At 40.3% G+C, this 22,839-nt stretch overlaps 1 protein-coding gene across 1 annotated transcript in view; it reads right to left on the reverse strand.

Annotated features, from left to right (window-relative positions):
• Positions 1 to 22,839, reverse strand: part of Kcnh8 (potassium voltage-gated channel subfamily H member 8) — a 432,454-nt gene that overhangs the window by 386,653 nt on the left and 22,962 nt on the right. The gene's annotated exons all lie outside the window — the stretch shown is intronic.

The following is a 22,839-nucleotide window of genomic DNA, read 5'->3' on the forward strand; positions in this document are numbered from 1 at the left end:
ATGCAACTGAAATCCTTTGGCTTTGCACGCAAATGCCTTAACTGCTAACCCATCTCTCCAGCCCTAAATAAAATATTTTTAAAAATATCATCAGAGGGCTGTAGAAATTGCTAGCAGTTAAGGCACTTGCCTGTGAAGCCTAAGGACCCAAGTTCGATTCTCCAGGTCCCATGTAAGCCAGATGGACATGGTGGTACATGCGACTGGACTTCGTTTGCAGTGGCTGGAGGTCCTGGCACGCCCACTCTCACACACACACACACACACACACTCTCTCTCTCTCTCCATCCCACCCCTCTGTCTGTCTTTAATAAATAAATATATAAATAAAAATAAATCTTAAAAAATCATCTGAGATACATGAAAATAAAGTCCAAGATAAACTTGCCTTCCTCCTACTAATACAAAGAACATATGTATAAATCTTTTGTTTGGTGAAGGACTTGCAGCCAGGTATTTCAAAAAAGCCATTATCATCAGAATATAGCTTAAATTGTTTTGCAAAATACTTAAGTAGATCACTTACCTAGAATATCTGACAGGATACACAAAAATTCTTCACTATTATTTACGACACAAAAATGACACCATGCCACTACCTTGAATAGTGATAGGGAAAAACAAAAATCAGACAGGAAAACTCATGTGCTACAAGAGCAAGTTCTCTGGCCTCGGTAGTGTACAGAACCGCTGGGCCCTGCAGCTCCCGCCGGGGGACAGGGCCCTGACTGTCTGAATGAGGACTGCTGTTTACATGTTAATCGCTCAGGCAAGGTCGAGGTTGAAATGAAAACTAAAACATCTGGCCAACCAGCTTCAAGTACGAGCACCAATTCCATCTGAGTCATGGAACATCTTTAGGACAGTCGTCAGGCCCTGGCTTTCGCCACTCTTAGGGCCTATATCTGGACTATTCTTGCTACTTACTCTGGCTCCCTGCCTTCTGAGATGCATCCAAAATCAGGTGGACCCATTCATCCACCGAAAATTCAACTAACTTTTACTGACCTGTCCCTCCTCTAGTTCCTACCAGCCTTTAGCCATGGAGGAACCATCTGCTCACCACCTGCCCTGAAGGGACACTCATCGACCACATTATCCAGCCTCCCCCATAAGAGCTCGTTGCCCCCTATGGTCAGCATGAAGACACTACAGAAGAAAAACCACGGTCCCTTGTCATTAACAAAAGACTACAATATTAGGTCAAGATGAGCTTCCCCAAAATGGAGTCCCTATAGACATACCAGGGAGTGGATCATCCACATTCTTCAAGGAACCACTCAGCTGTTATCCCTTCCTTGCCTACCAATGCCTCCAGGTCTAGGTTTCCTCCCCTCTTATCTCCCAGGTCACCTGGATACTGGTCTGGTGTCACACCCTGGCTATTTTAGATCTCCCCTAAAGAAACCTATTTTTACTTCCCCCTTCCACATCTTCCCCCAACTGATATAATCCACTATCTGTAATCCCAAATTGAATGCTCCTGAGAGTCAGTCCTGGCAGCTCCTGTATTTCCCCCCTGAATAAAAGCTTCCATCTTGTCTCAAAAAAAAAAAAAAATGTTGGCAGGGCTAGAGAGAAGGCTTAGCAGTTGAGGCACTTGCCTGCAAAGCCTAAGGACCCAGGGTGAATTACTCAGTACCCATGCAGGCCAGATGCACATGGTGGTGCATATGTCTGGAGTTTATTTGCAATGGCTGGAGGACCTGGAACACACCCATTCTCTCTCTCTCTCTTTCTCTCTCTCTCTCCCTAATAAATAAATAAAAATAAAAATATTTTTCTAAATGTTAACAATGCTATAGACAAATTGGAATCCTAATATGTTCCTATTGGAAATGCAAAATTGATAATTATGCTAGAAAATAGACTAGTCATATAAGAAGAAAACATAAATTTAGGATGTCCTTAACAATTCTATTCCTATGAACACCTCTGTGATAAACAGAAAGCTGTGTCTACAAAGGCTTGGATTGACAGGCTGGAGAGGTGGCTTAGTGGTTAAGCCGCTTGCCTGAGAAGCCTAAGAACTCATGTTAGAATACTCAGGTCCCACATAAGCCAGATGCACAATGATGCAAGCACGCAATGTCGGACATGCACACAAGGGGGCGCACAAATCTGGAGTTCGTTGGCAGTGGCTGAAGGCCCTGGTCTGCCCATTCCCTATCTCTCTCTCCCTCTCACTCTCTTTCAAATAAATAAATAAAACATTTTTAAAAAATAAAGGCTTGGAATGTTAATGGAAGCCTTACTCCGAAGAGCCCCAAATTAGAATAAAATAGGTATTAACTGGTATGTTGGTAAAGCAGACATAAGTGTGTCTATGTAACATACTTCTGGACAGCAATTTAAATGAGCAGAATACTGTCATATCCATACATCATAGGTTTGTACCTTGAAAACATGTTTCAGGGAAAAAACTTGATATAAACGATTACATCTTGGGCTGGAGAGTGGTTCAGTGGTTAAGGCACTTGCCTGCCTTAATCCTGCCAATGATCCGGGTTCAATTCCCCAGTACCCACATGAACCTAGATGCACAAGGTGGCGAATGCATTTGGAATAGTTTTGCAATGGCTGGAGGCCCTGGTGCATCCAGTTTATCTATTTCTCTCTCTCCTTGCAAACGAATAAATAAAAATAAACTTAGAAAAAAGATTTTATCTTGTTTAGTCCATCAGTCTGAAATTTCAGGTAACCACAAGTCAATAGAGATCCAGAGTAAAGAAGTGGTTCCCTGGAGTGACAATATAGATCGAGTTCTCACAAACTGGTGAGAATTTGGTGAGTGACAGAAATTTGTTACAACTGTGCTGTGGTGTCATAACTCTCTGCATTAAATAAAAGTAACCGAATTGCACACTCATACAACAATCATGGAAGAGACATTATTAGATCTCAATAAAATCATAAAAATCAATTAAACTTAATATCATATTTTTATATGGCACAAATTTGAAATTTGAATGATTTAAGCAGTAAATCCTCCAAAGCCAGACATACAGCAAAGTCTTAGCCATCATTGTTAAAAATTCAGCCATAGCCAGGCATGGTGGCACAGGCCTTTAGTCCTAGCACTAGAGAGGCAGAGGAAGGAGGATCACCAGAGTTCAAGGACACTCTGAGTCTACATGGTGAATTCCAGGTCAGTCTGGCCTAGAGCGAGACCCTGCCTCCAAAACCAAAAGAAAGAAAGAAAGAAAGAAAGAGAGAGAGAGAGAGAGGGAGGGAGGGAGGGAGGGAGGGAGGGAGGGAGGGAGGGAGGGAGGGAGGGAGGGAGGAAGGAAGGAAGGAAGGAAGAAAGAAAGAAAGAAAGAAAGAAAGAAAGAAAGAAAGAAAGAAAGAAAGAAAGAAAGAAAGAAAGAAAGAAAGAAAAGAAAGCCATTCAGCCATAAAGCAGATTATGGTTTGTTGCAGTAAGTTTCACGTTCCTGGCACAAAGCACTCAACTAAAAGAGGCTAACGGGAGGAAAGGGTTTACTGTGGTTCACAGTCTTGAGGGGAAGCTCCACAATGGCAGGAGTAGGTGGTAGAGCAGAGGCTGGGCATCACCTCTGCCACAGCAGGTGGACGACAGCAGCGGGTGGGCGAACCAAACACCAGCAAAGGAAACCTGGCTATAACACCCATGAGCCTGTCCCCAACAACACACCTCCAAGAAGGTTCCAATTCCCAAACTGACATCAGCTGGGGATCAAGCATTCAGAACATGTAAGTTAATGGGGGACACCTAGACCCAGTCAGATGGTCATTCAACCCCCCAAAGGCTAACATGAATGGAGAATTCCAAAGCATGTGCGTTCCTACCATTTATTTTATAATAATAAAGTGCATCCATGTGCAGTTTCAAAATTCATCCCCAGGCAAACAAAGTGACACAATGCATCCTAGTATAATAATGGTTCTGAGAAATCAACACTTAATATCATTATTAATGAAATCTCATTGCCATCCAGATAGTTACAAAGAATGGCATGTTCTTTTTGGTCTTTAACCAGCTTTACTAAACATTTAAATTTTCAATTTTTAAAATAATTTTTAAAATATTTGTATTTATTTATTTTCAAACAGGGAGAGATACAGAGAAGAGACTGATAGAATGGGCAATGACAGTGTCTCCAGCCATTGCAGACAAACCTAGATGCATATGCTACCTTGTGCATCTGGCTTTATGTGGGTACTGGGGAATCAAACCAAACCCAGGACTATAGGCTTTGCAGGCAAGCACCTTAACCACTGAGCTAACTCTCCAGCTCTAAAATTTATATTTTTGCTTTAGATTTTTTCCAAGTACAAATATTACCTCTATAGTTGAAAGGCTTGTAGATTCAAATTCTATTCTCTTCCATCTTCCAGCTGTGTTTGTCACCCTAAGGTAATGTTTATTATTCTCATGCCTATTTTTACACTGTTGCCACATAGATATAGGTCTGTAAATAATACATAGTCTTTCCCATACTTTAAAAAGTTTATACAAACAATGACATCCTTGCCTCTATTCTACCAACATGTTTTTGAGAATCTCCCATATTATAAGGATAATACAATGATGTCCAAAATGTGCTCTTTCAAATTTATGGTAAAACTTGTTATAAAGAATGACTGAACAAACATTGTGAACAAGCATCTTCTTGCACTTGCTGTGGATTGTTTTTGAAAATACATTTTAAAAATAGAATTTCTGGGGCTGGAGAGATTGCTCAGTGGTTAAGGTGCTTGCCTGCAAAGTCTAATAACCTGGGTTCAATTCCCCAGTGCCCATGTAAAGCCAGATGCACAAAGTGGCACATGCATCTGGAGTTCTTTTGCAGTGGTTAGACCCCCTGGTGCACCTCTACACCTCCTCTTTTTCTCTGTCTCTCTTTCTCTGGGTGTCTCTTCTCTCTCTGCTAGCAAATAAATAAATAAATAAATAAATAAATTATATATATACACACACATATATACATACATATATATATACTTATATATATAAGTATATATGTATATTCTTAAAATTTATAGAAACTCTAATATATATATTATTATTTATTATTAATATATATATAATATATATATTAGAGTTTCTATAAATTTTAAGAAATACCATTCACAGGATCAAGTTGCCAATTTGTTTTCCTGGAGAGGCTCTATTAATTCATACAGAAATAAGTTCTAGACAATACAATGTTCTGTTCTGGAATTTTTTTCAACTACAATGGTCACACAGAGGCAAGATGTGGTTCCATTTCTGTGGTCACTTCTGGGGCTTCTTTCTCTGGGGCTTTTTCATTTGACTAGCCAGGGGTACCCTCCCCTACACTCTGTCTTAGACTCAACTGAAACAATAGATGATCTTTTCAAATTCAGTATGCCATGTTTTGTGGCTCTATGTGCGCAGTTATCTCACAATTTAAAAATGTTCATAGGAGGTTTTATTGTGATTGCTTAATAACTTAAAGGATCACTTACCAACACTTGTCAATCTCTTTATAATTTGTTCTGCATATTGCTAAAATTAATCCCATCTTTATAATCCTATGGATAGTCTTCTGTATTGTATTCTTTTCGTTGTTGTTGTTTTTCGAGGCAGGGTCTCGCTCTAGGCCAGGCTGACCTGGACTTCACTATGTCATCTCAGGGTGGCCTCCGACTCACACTGATCCTCCTACCTCTGCCTCCCAAGTGCTGGGGTTAAAAGCGTGCGCCACCACACCTGGTTATGTTTCATTTTTAAACTTGTATTTTCATTTATTTATTCATTCATTTAAGTCTTCAATAGCTTGTTCAACCTTCCCCAACTTATATTTGGCACCTCTGCCCCGTAGTAAGTTTCCAATAGACATGTATTTCTGCTCGGCTATTCCATTTGTCATTTTTCTATGTTTGCACAATATCTTATTTGCTAGTCTAATTGAATAACTAATAAAACCTTGCCACCTGGACAGACAGCTCTCTCCACCTTATTATTCCTCAAAATTATTGACAGCATGTTTGTTGTTCCAACACTACTTATGTTTTCCAGAGCTTCCTACAGAGGAAATCCCATCACCTACTGATGAAGTAATTATTTCCTTTTTTACTTCTAATGTGTAGATCTCATTTCCTTCATGACTATTGCATTGCATTGGCTACAACTCCCAGCAAGCCATTAAATAGAAGCAGGAATAGCAGGACTTGGGGGCTGGTTCCAGGTTTTATGTGGGTACTGGGGACTCAAACTCGGGTCCTTAGGCTTTGTAGGCAAGCATCTTAACTGTGGAGCCGTCTCTCTAGCCCTGGTTCCAGGCGGGTTTTTTTTCCCAATATTTTCAATATTTTTATTTTTAGTTATTTATTAGAGAGAGAGAATGGGGACACCAGGACCTCTAGCCACTGCAAACAAACTCTGGATGCATTTGCCACCTTATGTATATGGCTAACACAAGGTCTAGGGAATCAAACCTGGTTTTGCAGGCAAGTGCCTTAACCCCTGAGCGATCTCTCCAGCCATGGTTCCAGGTTTTAATGAGGATGCAACTCAAAGTTCAGTACTCAGTATACTCAATATATTATTGTAAATTTTAGATAAATATCTTTAATCAGATATATCATCACTCTGGTCATACTTAACAACATGATTTTTCTATCAGACAACTAGTTTCCCTTCTAGGTACTATTAAGTAATTTTTAATAGAGAGTCTGTTGCAAATCTCTCCTTTTCCTACTCATCAATTCCTATTCCAAATAACCACGAAGCTATTCTCAGTTTATTCACCACTGCGAAGTGTACTTGTGACGAGGGGTGAGAACGCTCTAGTGTGTATGGATGTGTCTTCTCCATCTTCTAAAATTTTCATATCTTTTGATTGTTGTTGTTGTTTGAGTAGGGTTTCACTCTAGCTCAAGCTGTCCTGGAATTCACTATGTAGTCTCAGGCTGGCCTTAAACTCACTGCAATCCTCCTATGTTGGCTTCCTGAATGCTGGGATCAAAGGTTTGCACCACCACACCTGGAGGATTTTCATATCTTTGAACAAGAATTAGTTTCATTGTTTCTTCATGGTTTTGTTTAAATAATTGCACTGGGTTGGAAAGATGGCTTAGCTGTTAAATGCTTGCGTGTGAAGCCTAAGGACCCCGGTTTGAGGCTTGATTCCCCAGTGCTCATGTAAGCCAGATGCACAAGGTGGCACGTACATCTGGAGTTCATTTGCAGTGGCTGGAGGCCCTGGTGTACCTATTCTCTCTCTCTCTTCCTCTCCCTCTTTGTCTGTCTCTCTCAAATAAATAAATAAAAATTAACAAAAAATTTAAATAATAGTGTTTATTACTGTATCTTTCTGGGAGTAACAAGAATAATTTGCTGTTGCTGATACTGTTCTGTTAAATTCACTAAGATCTTATCCAAAGATATTTAATTTTAAGTGTTTCTTATGAAATTTGCTCATTAAATGTCTGTGAAATCTTGTAAAGTGCTTGAGATGAGGCAGACCATTTTTACTTTAAAAAGTATTTTATTTTTATTCATTTATTTGAGAGAGAGAAAGAGAGAGAGAGAGAATGGGCACACCAGGGCCTCCTGCCATAGATGTATACACCTTAACTAGAAGCCATCTCTCCAGCTCTCATGATGATTTTATTCCCTTTGCATTCTACCCTGTGCCCCAGTCACATGCCAACCTTAGCTCTCTTTCTACGCTGGGAATATCTTGAAGACAGGCAAGATATACCATTTTATTTCAGCCACATCTTCAATACTAAGTAAGAATCATTTACAAGAGTAGCTGCTATGTCTGGATGTTCAGTAGCTGACTGTGCAGGCACCCACTTAAAGCCTGAAGATCAGGGGTGGATAGACAACATCATTGCTTTATTTCTTATGCCCATTGAAAAGAAAAGAACCCTTTCATTCTTGCTCTCTCTTTGTAAGCATCTATACATGCTATAAGTATACATATACACATGTATTTACACACTCACCTATGTATATACATAATAACACATACAGGCATGCATTTATATACTCTAGTATCTAATAAACACATATTTAACAATAATAAACATTATACACAGGCCATTTGAAAATGGCCACAGGTTTTCTGTCCTTTGAAGGTAGAGCAATGAAACATCTCTAAGTGGGAAATAAAACAGAAACCTGCAAATTAATTCATTTCAAAAAAGAATCAATTCTATGTCTTATTAACAGTCAACTTCAGAATATCCTGCAATAAGCTGTCCAATTATTCCATTTACTCTTTTGCTCTTCGATGTTACTAGATGGTACAAATTAATCTTGATAAATGGACAGAGTTGAGTTGGTAAAAGACTGAGCAAACATTCCACTGACTTTAATAGTCAGTGAAAAAAAAAAAGAAATCTGTCCAGCAAAGCGTCACCTTGTAATAGATAATGACATGTTCAAATTCAGTAGCTACAAGTGTGGCACAAACTGAATTAACTGTGTCAGAAGATGGATGACTTCCCATTAGCTGCATTTTAAAATAATGTTCAGATTATATTAATTATGAAGGCTTTTCATTTTAATTGTCTATAAACAGAAGAGGTTAAGTCAATTTTATGTACTTCAAAGAATTTCTAAACAGGCTGCTACATTAATATGTGAATAATTAGGGCATTCATTACTTTTAAAAATGATTTTCTTCTGTACAACATATTCTTTTGTTTGCTCTTGCTATCCATACCATTCCTTTTTAATTTTTTAAAACTATTTTTTTAAAAAATATTTATTTATTTGCTATCAGAGAGAAGGGTAGAGAGAAGAAAGACCTAGAGAATGAGTGCGTCAGGGCCTCCAGCTGCTGCAAACAAGCTCCAGGTACACATGCCACTTTGTGCATCTGGCTCTATATGAGTACTGGGGAATCGAACCCAAGTCATTAGGCTTTGTAGGCAAGTGCCCCTACATCTTATTCTTGCTCCATCTTTGTATTTATAGACACTATATACATATACACATGCACTTATACACTGAAATATATATTATAGATATAAAATGCATTTATATACTCAAATATCTAATAAACACATTTAAATAATAATAAACATTACACACTTATTTGTCTATTATAACAGTAAATGTGAACAAAGATAAGACTTCTATTCACCAGAAATCATGATTTGAAAGGTAGAACATGGGCTGAAGGGATGGCTCAGTCATTAAGTCACTTGCTTGTGAAGCCTAAGGACCTGAGTTCAATTCCTTAGTAACCATGAAAGGCAGATGCACAAGGTGGCACATATGTCTGGAGTTCACTTACAGTGGCTAGAGACCCTGGCATGCCCATTCTTTCTCTCTCTACCTCTCTCTGTCTCAAATAAATAAATGAAGTAAAAACAAAGTAAAGAAATAAAATAAAAGAACATAAGAGAAGATAATTCCTCTCCTATACTAATTGAAACAGGACATAGTTGCATCATTTGACACTCAGTCTGCAAAATGCCTGGATTCTTTAGTTGAAAATGTACCTTCTCATTAAAGTTTATTTGTAACCATCCATGTGTGGTGGTGCAAGTATTTAATCCTAGCACTTGGGAGGCAGAGGTAGGGGAATCGCTGTGAGTTCTAGGCCATTTTGAGACAACATACAGAATTCCAGGTTGGCTTGGGCTAGATTAAGACCCTACCTAAATAAAAATGAATAAGTAAATAAATCTTATTTGGTTTATTTGTAACCAGAATCAATATGTGCAGATTGTGTGGCCACCAGCAGACCTATGCAAAGCGCGGGGTTATCTCTGAGTCACCCGACGTGTTCCACCCCAGCCTGAATGAAGCCATGCTCGGAGGTAAACAAGTGTCCTTTTCTGTGGGCTGTCTGGTAGCGTCTTTTCTTTGTGCTTTCAAGTGGTGAGTTTGTTATTAAAATTGGCTTTGAGCACATGGCTGAAGTTCAGTGTGTTGTTCTTGCAATAGGACTAATGTAACTGGTGAAAACACACACGTGTAGATGACCATAGTTACAGTGCTATCGGTTTTAAGTTCAAGGTTAATAAATTAATTATAAACAAGTATTAAAGTCCTTTTAACTATAAATGTAAATGAAACAAAGAGACGTGTTAATCAATTAATGGACATGCTGGAGCTATATGCTTGCTAGATGCTAGAGCTAATTCTGTGTTTCCCTTCAGGGACATGATTTGGGATTTGCCAAATTAAGTGCTCCTAGAACCTTACTAGAACACACAAGGAATACACTAGCCTAAAATAGTTCAAACTCAGTATGATCTCATCAAACTAAGACAACAATATTGAAACTGTCAAAACAAATTATGTCTTCAGTGATGGGGAGATTACTTCTCTATTAACATCTCTGTTCACTTTAAAGGTAGAATCTTAAGAAAACAAAGTAAAATTTGACACATGAAAAGCAAATACCACTGGGCATGGTAACATGCACTTTTAATGCCAGCAGTTGGAAGGCAGAGGTAGGAGGATCTCCATGAGTTCAAGGCCACAGTGAAACTACATAGTGAATTCCAGGTTAGCCTGGGCTACAGTGAAATGCTACCTCGAAAACACACACACACACACACACACACACACACACACACACACACACACACACATCAGAGCAAGTGCCAACCACAATCTCACAGCATTTTCAGATCTTCTTAAGGGTTTCCATTCCTCTAATGCTCTCATTTAGACTAGGATGTGCCTTATTGTATGAGAATGTGTGAGAGGACCCCTTGCCCCTTGCCCCTTGCCTGGGTATTTCCTGAAAACTAAATATACAATACAGGCAATGCCTTCAGTCTAAACAACTTCAATTTCTGGTCTAATGTTATATTAAAAGTTATCATTCCAGCTACCTGGGAGACTGAGGGAGAACTGCAAGCACAAGAAGACCCTGGGCATGAGTCCAAGGCCACCTGATGCAACCTAATGGGTCTCATAATAAAGAGATATGTGTGGCTTAGCAGTTAAAAGCACTTGCTGCTAAATGTGAGGGTTTCCTGGGCTGGCTAGAGGCTGCCAGGTTTGGCTCTTCAGCACCCCATGAATGCATATTTAAAAACTAGGCATGGTTACGACACCCAGACATTGAGGGCAATGGAGGAGTAGAGACCAGAGAATCACTGAAGCTTGCTAAAGGCTTCAGGTTGAGGAAGAGACCCTGTCTCAAGATAATCCATAGATGAGCAATGAGAGGACACCCAACGTCCTCCTCTAATCCCCACATGCATGTAAGTGCTACACAACACATTACCACACACACCACACCATACAAATACTCTGTACACATGCGCAAAGAAAAAGGTAAAAAGAGGGCTGGGAATGTACAGGGCTTGTTTAGCATACTCCAGGTCCTAGGTGCAATCTCTAATTTTAAAAAAGAAATACAATAAGGGGCTGGAAGGATTGCTTAGTGGTTAAAGTGTTTGCCTGCAAAACCCTGGTTTGATTCCCCAGGACCCACATTAGCCAGATACAAAGGGAATGCACGCGTCTAGAGTTCGTTTGCAGTGGTTGGAGTCCCTGGCACCCATTCTCTCTCTCTCTCTCTCTCTCTCTCTCTCTCTCTCTCTCTCTATATATATATATATATATATATATATATATATATATATATATATATATATATATATATATATATATATATATATATCTTCCCACCATTTCTCTGTCAAATAAATTAATTTTTTAAAAAAATTAAAATAAAATAAAATAGGGGGCTGGAGAGATGGCTTAGCAGTTAAAGGCACTTGCCTACAGGGCTTAATGACCCAAGTTTGATTCCCTAGCACCCATGTAAAGCCAGATACACAAGGTGGTACATGCATCTGAGTTTTCAGGGAGCCCTGGCATGCCCATTCTCTCTCTCTCTCTCTCTCTCTCTCTCTCTCTCTCTCTTTCTCCTGGCCATGGTGGTGCACACCTTTAATCCCAGCATTCAAATGGTAAAGGTAGGAAGATGGCTGGGAGTTTGAGGCCAGCCTGAGGCTACATAGTGAATTCCAAGTGACCCTGGCCTAGTGCAAGATCCTACCTCAAAAAACTAATAATTATAATAATAAAATAACCTATTGTTTTCTCATCATATATGAAGATATTTCCTAATTAATCAAAGGAGGAGAGAAAATGTGGTCTTTAAAATCGATCATGATTAATTGGCTGATCATTACTAAGTAGCACCTTCAGAACTTGCTTCAGACCACACGCCCCTCTCCTCTCTAACCCTGTTAACCTCTGCCTCAGGCAGTTCCTCAATATTTTCACTGCTGACTCAGTCTCACTATTTAAGAATTAGCTTACAGGTTACTTTTTCCAAAAGTCCTTTTCTGGCCCCTCTTGTGCAAAGAAAATCTTCTCTCCCTTAAGTTATATCCCATGTCTTTTTGCATTTGCTTAATGTCACGCATCCTTTCTGAACTGATTCAACATGCGTGGCTGGGATTAGCCTCCCTCCCTGCCTGCCACCAGGACCCAAGCTTCCAGAAGGCTTTGCCTAAACTATTTACAGCATTTCACCAGGACCTGGAAAACTGCTGCCCAGTGCTCAGTAATGTCTGCTGCTGAGTTGAGAAGAGGTAAACAAGTATCTCAGTTTTGAAGATTACAACCAGCAATATACAAAGATGTTAGCATGCTTCACCACAACAAAAGTATGCAGATATGTGAGCAGTAAAACATGACACAGAACGAAGTGTGCTGTATGGGTGCGGAAGAGGGGAAGGGATTTTTGTTGTTTTTGAAAAAATATTTATTTATTTTCAATGAAAGAGAGAAAAAGGGAGGGGATGGGTGCACCAGGGCCTCTAGCCACTGCAGCTTAAGTCCAGAGGCTTGCGCCACCTTGTGCAGCTGGCTTTATGTGGGCACTAGAGAACTGAACTTGAGTTATTAGTTAGGCTTTGCCGGCAAGCTCCTCAACTGCTGAGCTATCTAAGGCCGGGAAGTTGTTTTAAGAACACCGGCCTGTTATAACTCAGACTCCAAATGACAAATATCACATGTTTACTCTCTTATGCAGATCACCAGCTTCGCATTGCTGGACCTCTGAGTGCAGCTTAGCGTTTCTGCAGAGACCAGGAAGTCAGAAGAAGGCTAGAGCAGGGGAGGAAGTTTTGAGAGGAGAAGACAGTAGAGTGCAAATGACGGAATCGGCGTGTGTGTGTGTGTGTGTGTGTGTGTGTGTGTGTGTGTGTGTGTACGTGCAATGTGAGGGCTGGAAAGGGGTTGTTATGCAGGGATGAGAGCATGGAGATAGGCAAGAAGAAGGAGTGGGGCGATGGGTTAACCAAAACTTAGGAGGCAAGAGAAAGTGATAAGAAAACCTATATTAGTAAACTTAATTTAAAAATGTAGTAGAGGGCTGGAGAGATGGCTTAGTGGTTAAGGCACTTGCCTATAAAGCCAAATGACCCCGGTTCAACTCCCCAGGACCCACATAAACCAGGTGTACAAGGTGGAGTTCATTTGAGTGGCTGAAGGCTCAGGTGTGCCCATTCTCTCTCTTTCTCTCTCTCTCTCTCTCCTTCTTTCTCTCTCTCTGAAATAAATAAATAAAAATAAAATATTAAAAGTCACAGTAGAGTGCTGGAGAGACACCAACATACCAGGCAAGACATGCCGTCTGGCTCAGCAGTGGCATGAGGGCTACAGGGTCAACTAACAGCTTCCTGACTGCAGTTGAAGCCCATTCTACTAACGGGGGTACACACCTGGTTCTCAAAACCAGATCACAAGTTCAGGGCTTAGGGAAGTCAGAGAGTTCTCAGTGGTTAAAGACTCTTGCTTGAAAAGCCTGATAGTCTGGGTTCAATTCCCCAGTGTTCATGTAAAGCCAGATGCACAAAGTGGTGCATGAGTCTGGAATTTGTTTGCAGTGGCAAGAGGCCTTGACATGTCCATACTCATTCTCTCTCTCCCTCTCTTTGAAAATAAATATATTTTTTTAAAAGCCCAGGGCTGGGGAGAATGTGTGCCTTAAGGAAGAACCCATAATTGCTGTACTGCTAAAGGATGTGTTGTCAAATTGCTCCTTCTATCCTCAGATCAATTCTGCTTTCAGGCTTGACTACAACTTTTTTTACCTTTTTTTCTCCACAGTGGGAGGCAGACAGTGCAGAGAATCACAAAGGGTCAATTGCTATGAAATAAGTGACTGATGAGTGTTTTGCTCTTAACAAGACATTGTACCATCCCCTTAAGTTCTCAGGAAATGTCTTGAAAGATGGAGTGGAGAAAGGAAATAATGTAAGAGCTGGGAGATGTGGAGGAATACTGTGGAACTCTGTCGTCCAGACACAATGAGGTCATTGCCCCTATGCACAGCAGACATAAGATCTGCACATGATGGGGCCAGTCAGCATGCTGTTCTATCTAAGGATGTAACCCCACTGCCCTCCCTAAAGAGCTAAGGAGAGTTAATGGTCGGCAGGGAAGGGAGGTCATCTTGTTCTGTACCAGAGCTGCCGGTAGGTCATATAGTGGAACTAGGGGGCCAGGGGCTGCTGGTGTGCGATACAGGTAATCAAAACATAGCTGCATGTATGAGAATTTAAAAAGTCAATAGCCAGACATGCTGGGGCACACCTTGAATCCCAGCACTTGGGAGGCAGAGTTAGGAGAATCGCTGTGAGCTTGAGGTCAACCTGAGACTACATAGTGAAATCCAGGTCAACCTGGGTCAGAGAAAGACCCTACATCAAAATAAAAATCAACAGAAAAATTAAAAAGTTTGAAAAATAAAATAAAAAGAATAGCTCTCTGTTCACATTTATTGGGCTGTCCCAAAGAGGGCCCTGGAAATCATTTGTGGTGGCTAGGGACCCTGGTGTTCCCATTCTGTCTCTCTGTCTCTCTTCTCTCTCTCCTTGAAAATACATAAATAAAATGATTGTGTTCCCCCTCTAAAATTTACCAAAGGGGTCATTACTGCAACTGTTGTTCAAACAAATCTCAGATGTTTATTATCTTACTGGTCAATTCCTATGGAAAAAAAGCCAAATGAGAAAAGATAGAATGTGAAATAATCAAACATTCTTCCAGTGTCTTATTCCACAGTGAGGGACATGATACTGGGGAGTGGCATGGGGTCCAGTGAGCTAGGCTTCTCTGAGACTTGGCTGCCCAGTCTTTAAATAAGAAGTTTAAATAAGGTAACTTTTTTGGGATTAAAAAAAAAAAAAAACAGCCAGGAAAGGCATTCTGAATGTACTTGAGGTTAAAACTTGAGTACAATATAAGGCGAAGAAAAAAAAAACAGTAAGAAGCCAAGAGCTGAGCAAACTAGCTGCACACATTTTTTTTTTCTGAGAAAATTCTCATCATGACAAACAAGTTCAGAGAAAGTTCTGACATCATAATTTGAATTTTATCATTGTGGGCAGTATTATTTCTTAAGAAGATAATGTACCTAAATTGATCCTGAACTCCCACACAGCCCTGGAAAATTTAGTAGTTGAGAAAAAAAATGTCTAATATGAAGTCTGAATACCATATGAGAACCTGGACTTCAATTCAATTATAAATATACATAACTCACAGATTTTTGTTCCACTCTGAGATGTCATAGGGAGCATTAGGACAAATTGTTCATTTTTAGCTTTTACACTTATTTGGGAACAAAAGTACAATAAGCAGTGGAATCAAGGTGACTAACAGCTAGAGAGTTGGCTTAGCAGTTAAGGCGCTTGCCTGTGAAGCCTAAAGACCCAGGTTTGATTCCCCAGTACTCACATAAGCCAGATGCACGATGTGGCGCAAGCATCTGGAGCTCCTTTGCAGCGGCAGAGGCCCTGGTGCGCCCATTCTCTCTCTCTGTCTATCTCCTCACCCTTAAATAAATAAATTAATTAAATATTTTTTAAAAAGATGACAAACTAAGTTTCATATTAGAAGTTGTGAAAAAATAAACTGATTTGACAGGATTTTAATAGAAACACCACAAAGTATACAGTAATTAGTCTTCCACAATATCCATAGAGTTCACAGAAAATGTAAGTGCAAAGTAGCCTTCAGTTTCCTAGAGTTACATAAAATATAACATATTCATTGACATTTCATGGACCAACTTGAATAAAAAAATAAAAGAATAAATAGAGAGGTGCATCACCAATAAAATTACAAAACAGTTATAATACAGGTTTCAAATAACTGGCTTCTTAGAGAAAGGAATAGATGTAAATTGGATGTTTCTGAATCACTAAATGTAGGCGACGCTACTACTGAAGCTTAGATATAAGAAGTATTTATCTCATTATATGTCCTTTAAAACTCAAAGTATTTCATTCAGGGTAAAGAGACCAAATACATCATTGAAAAGGAAAAGAAAAAAAAAAAAAGTAGAACACCATCAAAAAGGAACCAACAGGGCTGGAGAGAGGACTCGTGGTTAAGATACTTTCCTGAGGACCAGGATTCCCCACTGCCCACATAAAGCCAGATGCACAAAATGGCACATGCATCTGGACTTCATTTGCAGTGGCTAGAGGCCCTGGCATGATATTCTCTCCCTTTCTCTCTCCCTTTCTGTCTTTCTCTCTCAAATAAATAAAATATATCTATATTTTTTCAAAAGTACACTATACTAATTGGCCAAAGATTGTATAATAAAATATAAAATGATTCATGTTTAATTCAAAAGGACACATTTGTTCATATCATCGATATTGCTTTTCATTAATAAAAACAAAGCAATTAGGGATGCTCTCAAATATTCTTATCCAAAAAACATGAAAGAGGAAAAGAAACAAGGAGAAACATACAATTTAAACAATGTGTCTCTCCATTATAACACTCTCCAGATTTTATTAACAAGGATGACATCTCTCATATCTCATACAAGGCACTGCCTCCCTGAAAAAAAAAAAAAAAGCTTGTTTTAATGATATTCTGCCTCCCGTAGTAGATGGCAAAAATTAAAAATAAAATAAAATAAATCAAGGAACATGTTTTAAGAAACAGTGAAAAAACAAACTGACTAAAATGGGACAATTCAGTTCGAATTAAGTTCTAAAATATGACAGCATAAAAAAATCAGTACTGGGGCTGGAGAGATGGCTTAGCGGTTAAGCGCTTGCCTGTGAAGCCTAAGGACCCCGGTTCGAGGCTCGGTTCCCCAGGTCCCACGTTAGCCAGATGCACAAGGGGGCGCACGCGTCTGGAGTTCGTTTGCAGAGGCTGAAAGCCCTGGCGTGCCCATTCTCTCTCTCTCCCTCTATCTGTCTTTCTCTCTGTGTCTGTAGCTCTCAAATAAATAAATAAAAATTTTAAAAAAATCAGTACTATATTCCTTCACAAATTGAAATAAGGGCAAATTGGAGCATTTAAAAAATATTTTATTTTTATTTATTTATTTACTTGACAGGGAAGGGAGAGAGCGAGGGAGAGAGAGAGGGAGAGAATGGGCATGCCAGGGCTTCCAGCCACTGCAAATGAACTCCAGATACATGCACACCCTTGTGCATTTGGCTAACATGGATCCTGGGGAATAGAACCTGGGTCCTTTTGCTTTGCAGGCAAATGCCTTAACCTCTAAGCCATCCCAAATTGGATCATTTTTAAGCCACTGCTCAGTAGCTCACTTGGCCCATGCTAGATGAGGTTTTCATGTCCTTAACTGTAGAGGAAACACCGAAACCTGTGAATTGCTAAGACAGTGGAATACATTTGATTCTTAACATCTGTAGGATCCTTTGGAAAATGTAGTGGTGTGAACCAGATAATTCCCCACACACTCAAGTGTTTTGAATGTTTTTCCATGGCACATGGCAGCCTGTGAGGTGCACCCTCACTGATACAGGCTGCATCTCTGGGGGTGGACCCAGAGGCTAATTAGCCTCCTAGCTTGCCAGTATGAGCTCAGCTCACTCTCCTACTTTCCACCTGCTGTGGCAGAAGTGATGAGCAGCCTCTGCCCATGACCCTTTTCCCAACTTCACAAAACTTCCCCTTAAGACAGTAAGCCAAAATAAAACACTCCCTCCCACCAGCTGCTTTTAAAAAGTATTTTAATTAATTAATTTATTTGCAAAGATAAAGAGAGATAGAGCGAAAAGAGACAGAGAGAAGGGGTGAAGGGCCTCCAGTCGCTGCAAACAAACTCCAGATGCATGTACCATTTTGTGCATCTGGCTTTACATGGGTACTGGGGAATCGAACTCAGGTCAATAGACTTTGTAAGCAAGTCCCTCAAATGCAAAACCATCTCTTCAGCCACATCAGCTGCTTCTGATCAGTGTCTTATTATGGCGGTGATCTGGGATCTGCAATGGAAGATTGCTGGCACTACTTTTGTGAGGAAATCACAATATTTGTGTGTGTGTGTTTTAAAGTTACTCTGAAGCCTGGCACGGTGGTGCACACCTTTGATCCAGCACTTGGAAAGCTGAAGTTGAAGTATCATTGTGAGTTTGAGGCCAGCCTAAGACTACATAGTGAATTCCCGGTCAGCCTGAGCTAGAGCGAGATTCTACCTCAAAAAAAAAAAAAATAAATAAAAGTTAAGCTAAGATTCACAACATGAGTAACTGTATGCTAGACACACAATGTATCTACCTCTCAATTTTAATTAAAAAGAAAAAATGGACAGTTCAATTGCTGTAGTTTATTTTTGTATTTTTTATGAGAGAAAGCAAGAACAAAAGTGAATGAGAGAGAGACAGAGACAGAGAGAAAGAGAGAGAAAATTTGCATGCCAAGGCCCTCAGCCACTGCAACCAAACTCTAGACCTGTGTGTATCTTGTGTGCACATGCATCACCTTGTGCATCAGCTTATGTGAGATCGGGAGAGGAGAACATGGGTCCTTCAGCTTCGCAGGCAAGCGCTATAACCTTTTTTTTTTCCCCATTTGGTACCTTTTCTCATTTGTACTACAAGATCTTTACTTTCTATATTCTTTTTTTTTTCAATTTTTATTTATTTATTTGAGAGCAACAGACACAGAGAGAAAGGCAGATAGAGGGAGAGAGAGAGAATGGGTGCGCCAGGGCTTCCAGCCACTGCAAACGAACTCCAGACGCGTGCGCCCCCTTGTGCATCTGGCTAACGTGGGACCTGGGGAACCGAGCCTCGAACCAGGGCCCTTAGGCTTCACAGGCAAGTGCTTAACCGCTAAGCCATCTCTCCAGCCCACTTTCTATATTCTTGATTGTGCTTATCAAACTAAGAACTTACCGTAAGTTTTTGTATATCTATGTAGTGTTGGTGCTCTGTAAGGCATCAGAGAAACAATCAGTAAATACACTGTCTCCAAGGGGTATATGCTGGTAAGAGACCAGCATATAAATCAAAAGTAATAAAACCAAAGTTATTCAACAACAGAAGTCAACAAGTCTACCTCCTTATTTGAAAAACATAGGGTTCCAAACTACACAGAACAATTTTTATAAAGATAATTTAAGCATTTGTTTGTACCTTGCTCAACTAAGGAGATAGTCAAACTATTCCTATTAGTGTGAAGGAATAGCTATTGAAAAAGTCACTTTCTCTTTGAAGAAACCATGTTTTTGTTTATTTTCAATCAGAGAGAGAGAGAGATAAACAGACAGAGGGAGAAAGAGAGAGAGCCAATGGGCTCAGCCCATTCTCTAGCCACTGCAAATGAACTCCAGATGCTTGTGCCACCTGTGCATCTGGCTTAAGTGGGTACTGGGGAATTGAACTGGGTTCCTTAGGCTTTGCAGCCAACTGCCTTAACCACTTAGCCATCTCTTCAACCCAAGAAAAAGACACTTTTAGCCAGCAAATCAATTGACAGGCAGCAGCCATTTATAAAGATCATAAATCTTTGTCATTCCCACCTACATGATTAAGAAAGGGAATTGTCTATTTAGAGATTACCCTTGTCACATCGAGTGCAAACACGCTCAAGTTTTTGCACGTTTCCAACATGAAGTCCTGGATCACTGAGTGTGCAGAGAAAATCCAACAAGACAACCAACACCGAGTTAGAAAAGCATTGCACGTGTGGTATTTTTCCAGTCTCCAAAACGAATTACAGCTTATTAGTTTATAGGCAAGCCTGAGTCATGTTTCACTGGAAGTTAATGGGATATTTGTCATTTTAGATGTAAACTCAGCAATGGAAGTAATTATTATGTCTCCTTGCTTCCTTCAAAAAATGTCACAGGTGCTAATTTTAAAATATACGTGAAATCACTTAAGGAACTCTAGTAATCACGGGATTGTCACTTGTGGCACGAGAGACTTCGGATAGTTTCATGTATTTATAGACTGCAGTTATGGAGTAGGTGCTTGAATATTAAAGAATTGTACAAAAGCAGTGCTCTGCTGACATTGCCACCAGCCCGTATTCATGACAACAGGAGCAATCGAGTTAGTTGGTTTTGTCCCTCCAATCCGTGAGAAAGAATAGATACGTAAGAATGAATGACTGGGAGAGAAATATGACCCGTGGGCCTAATTTAACATAGCAAATTCTCAAGGCCAATGAAGGAGCTCTCAGAAAGATAACAAATATCTGATTTTTTTACCTTTTTATTGACAACTTCCATAATTATTGGCAATATATCATGTTCATAATCTCCTCTGACCAGCCCCATTTTCTACCTCCCAAATTCCCCCTCCACTGAACCCTTTCTTTCCAATTAGTCTCCCTTCTATTTATTTTTTATTTTTATTTATTTGCAAGCAGAGAGAGAAAGGGTGGAGAAAGAGAGAGAATGAGCACACAAGGGATGCTAGGCACTGCAAACGAACTCCAAACACATAGATCACTTTGTGTATCTGGCTTTATGTGAGTGCCGGGGAGTTAAACTCTGGTCTTAGGCTTTACAGGCAAGCGTGTTAACCACTGAGCCATCTTTCCAGCTTCTCGCTTCTATTTTGACGTCGTCATCACTCCCACCCTATTATGCAGCTCTGTGTCAGTGATGTCAGCCACCGCGAGGCTGTGAATACGCGCGCGTGGGTGTAGGTCAGGTTTTGGTCTTCTCCTCACTTTGGGGTCTCTTATTTGTCACTGCAAAGGCCATGCTAGCTGGCGTGTGAACTTCTAGGGACGCTTCTGGTCGTATGTCCCACGTGACCACAGGACAGCAGGAAGTATAGACACACGGGATCTGGGGATCCGAACTCAGGGTTTCGTGCTTGAAGAGCAAGGACTTTATCCACTGATTCATGTCCTCAGCCCAAATGTGAATTTCTTAAAGCGTGTTCATTCCTATGATAAAGTATTCCATGGAGAACATAGGACTATTATTCTTCTGCGTGGAATTCAAATGAGAACAAGGCCAATTCCTTCTCAAACCAGTAGAGTACTTTGGGGGAAAAAATGCATGAGCTAATATTTTTGTTTTTATAATAAAGCACTGCATATAGTCTCACCGATTATAAAACTGATCTTGGGCAGAAGAGATGCCTCAGAGGTTAAGGTACTTGCCTGCAAAGTCTGAGGATCCAGGTTTGATCCCTCAGTACCCACATGAAGCCAGATGCACAAGGTGACACTTGCAGTTGGAGTTCATTTTGTGGTGGCTAGAGGTCCCTGCTTGTCCATTCTCTTTCTTTCCCTATTTGTCTCTCTTGCTCATAAATAAATAAATAAATAAATAAATAAATAAATAAATACTTTAAAAATAGAATCAGGGGGCTGGAAAGATTGCTTAGTGGTTAAAGCATTTGCCTGTGAAACCTAAGGACCCAGGTTCGATTCCCCAGTACCCACTCAATCCAGATGCACAAGGTTATACGTGTATCTGGAGTTCATTTGCAGTGGCTGGAAGCCCTGGCATGCCCATTCTTTCTCTATCTGCCTCTCTCTATCTCTCAAAATAAATAAAATTAAATTTAAAAAAAAAATCAGGCCAAGGTAAACCCCATGGGGTAGGGTATGTGCGTGTGTGTATGTGTGTGTGTGGGTGGTGTGGTGTGTAGGTGTGTGTGTATGTAGGATAAAGTCTTAAATATCCAAGAAGACGCCCAGATAATCAACCATCATCATGACTCCGCAACAGTTGCCACACTCCCATCTGATTACATATACATCAACAACCCAGAACAAGAGAGGGAATTGGACAGACAATACCCTACCAGTTTTTAAAAATATTTTATTTATTTATTTGATAGAGAAGGGGGGGAGAGAAAAAATGGGCATGCCAGGACCTCCAGCCACTGCAAATGAACGCCAGATACAAGTACCACCTTGTGCATCTGGCTTACATAGGCACTGGGGGATCAAATCTAGGTCCTTAGTCTTCACAGGCAAGCACCTTAACTGTTAAGCCACCTCTCCAGCCCAACCCCTACCAGCTTTACGAGGACAGAACATACCAAATGAATGGCAGCTTTGTTATAAAATGCCCATGACACCTTATGATATTAGTTCACTAAGACCTTCTCTGCTCTAGATTCTCCCTCCTTCCTACAGGTGCATCCCCGATGGGCCTGCGGCTGTCTAATGTGCAGGTGGGGACTTCTCCACTTTAGACTGCTGGCCCACACTGGCCACTGCAGAGGAAGATAGCAGTTTAGGCTATTACATTGGACTGGATCGTTATTAACCAATTTAACTTTATTTTCAAAACTACAAAAATTAAAAGATTTTGAGCCTGGAGAGATGGCTCAGAAGTCAAAGGACTTTGCTTACAAAGCCTGATGGCCCATGTTCAGTTCCCCAGTGCCCATGAAAAGCCAGATGTACAATATAATGCATGCATCTGGAGTTCGTTTGTTGTGGCTAGAGGCTCTGGCTCACCCATACATTCTTTCTCTCTCTCCCTCCCTCCCTCTATCTCAAATAAATAAATATTAAAAAATAAGCTGGGCATAGTGGCACACACCTTTATTCTCAGCACTCGGAAGGCAGAGATAGTAGGATTGCCATGAGTTAGAGGCCATCCTGAGACTACATAGTGAATTCCAGGTCAGACTGAGCTAGAGTTA

Source organism: Jaculus jaculus, chromosome 16 (assembly GCF_020740685.1).
Source record: "Jaculus jaculus isolate mJacJac1 chromosome 16, mJacJac1.mat.Y.cur, whole genome shotgun sequence".
Lineage (NCBI taxonomy): Eukaryota > Metazoa > Chordata > Mammalia > Rodentia > Dipodidae > Jaculus > Jaculus jaculus.